Here is a 2,459-nt window from a genome sequence, read left to right as displayed (position 1 = left end):
AGAGGGCACAGGTTGGGCTGGGGGCCCGCCCCCCCCCCCCGAGTGCACAAATTTTGTGCACCAGGCCTCTAGTATATTGATAAAAGGCTGAAACCACCAAGAAGATATAACAATTATAAGTATATATACACCTAAAAACAGAGACCAAAAGCTATAGGAAGCAAAACTGAAGGGATAAAAGAAAGATCTATAATAATACTTGGAGACAATATCCTATTTTCAATAATGGATAGAACAACTAGACAGAGGATCAATAATGAAATAGAGGACTTGAACAATACTATAAAGCAACTAATTCTAACAGACAAATATAAAACTCCCCATTTAACAACTGCAGACAAGTCGTTTTTCTCAAGTGCACATGCAACATTCTCTGGAATAGACCACATATCAGGCCTCAAAAAAAAACATTAAAAATTTAAAATATTATTATCCTTCAAAGTATCTTCTCCACAATGGAATTAAAGTAGAAATCAATAAAGAAGACTGACAAATTCATAAATATGTGAAAATTAAACACCACACTTTTAAACAATCAATGGATTAACTAAGAAATTACAAATGAAATAAAAAAAATATTTTTAGAAGAGCAAAATAAAAACTTAATACCAAAATTTATAGAATGTAGCAAAAACAGTGCTCAGAGGAAAGTAGCCTAAATTTAGATTTTAGGAAACTAGAAAAGAAGAACAAACAACTCAAACTAGCAAAAGAAAGGAAATGCTAAATATTAAAATGGAGAAAGAGAAAATAGAGAATAGAAAAAATAAAAATATAATTAAGAAGACCAAAAGTTGTTTACTTGAAAAGTCAACAAACTTTATAAATCTTTAACTAGAGTGACTAAGAAAATAAAAGAGAAGATGCAAATCATTAAATTATAGATGAAATAGGGGGCATTATTACTAATCCTAGAGAAGTTAAAAAAAAATATAAAAAGAATACAGCAAATAGTTGTATTCCAATAAATCAGATAACATGAACAAAATCAACTAATACTAGAAACACATAAACTATGAAAAGTGACTCAAGAAGAAATAGAGAATCTGATGAGACTGATAATAAAGATATTGAAACCTTCCAACAAAGAAAGCCCAGAAATGAGGGCTTCACTGGCAAATTCAACCAAACATTTTAAAGAATAATTAACACCATTTTTTCTCCAATTTCTACAAAATAGAAGATAAGGCAACACTTTGTAATTCATTTTGTGAGACCAGGATTACCCAGAAACTAAAGCCAGATAATGACATCACAAAAAAATGACAAGTATGAACAAATATCACTTATGAATATAGGTGCAAAAATCTTAAACAAAATACTAGCCAACTAAATCCAGTATCATAATATACACCATGACCAGGTGATTTATCTCAGGAATGCAAGAATGGTTCGACATACAAAAATAAATCAACATAATGCATCACACTAATAGAATAAAGATTTTAAAAAACACAATAATCTAAATTGATGCAGAAAAAGCATTTAACAAAATATATCACTCTTTCATGCTAAAAGTACTCAACAACCTAATAATACAAAGGAAGCTTTCTCACCATAATAAAGGGGATTGATGAAAAACCCACAGCTAACATATTACTCAATCATAAAAGAATGAAAGATTTCCATTTGAGATCAAGAAAAAGAGAGGACTCTGGCCAGGTAGCTCAGTTGGTTGGAGCATCAACCTGATACACCAAGGTTACAGGTTCAATCCCTGGCCAGGACACATACAGAAAGCAACCAACGAATGCATAAATAGATGGAACAATAAGTTTCTCTCTCTCTCTCTCTCTCTCTCTCTCTCTCTCTCTCTCTCTCTCTCTCTGTTTCTCTAAAATCAATCAATAATTTGTTTTAAGTGGAAGGGGTCAATGGGGAAAAAAAAGGAAATCTGTAACACTTTCAATGATACAGATAAATTTTAAAGTAAATAAATAAATAAATAAAATAATAAGTGCCTTGCAAAAAAAAATGATCTACAAGTAAAAATAATAATAATAAATTTAAAAATGGAAAAGAGAGGATGCCTGCTTTTTTTTTTTTTCTACTCACATTCAACATTGTACTGGAAATTCTATCTAGAGCAATTAAGCAAGCAAGAAAATAAAAGGTGGGGAAAATTGGAAAAAAAGTTATCTCTATTCAAAGATGACATGATCTTATATAGGGAAAATCCTATAGAACTCTTGCACAAAAATGTAAATCTAATAAATGAATTCAGCAAAGTTGCAGAATACAAGATTAACATCTGAAAATCAGTTATAGCTTTATACACTAATCCTATATAATAAAAGGCTAATATGCAAATCAACCGAACTGTGGAATGACTGACCACCAGGGGGCAGACGCTCAACACAGGAGCTGCCCCCTGGTGGTCAGTGGACTCCCACAGCGGTAGCACCACTCAGCTAGAAGCCTGACTCACGGCTGGCAAGTACAGCGGCTGTGGCGGGACC

At 32.3% G+C, this 2,459-nt stretch overlaps 1 protein-coding gene across 1 annotated transcript in view; it reads left to right on the top strand.

Annotated features, from left to right (window-relative positions):
- Window positions 1-2,459, top strand: part of LOC102757521 (5-hydroxytryptamine receptor 2C-like) — a 236,327-nt gene that overhangs the window by 232,086 nt on the left and 1,782 nt on the right. The gene's annotated exons all lie outside the window — the stretch shown is intronic.

This window comes from Myotis davidii, unplaced genomic scaffold, assembly GCF_000327345.1.
Source record: "Myotis davidii unplaced genomic scaffold, ASM32734v1 scaffold2339, whole genome shotgun sequence".
NCBI lineage: Eukaryota > Metazoa > Chordata > Mammalia > Chiroptera > Vespertilionidae > Myotis > Myotis davidii.
Note: the sequence above shows the minus strand (reverse complement) of the source record. Positions and strands in the feature narration are given on the sequence as shown.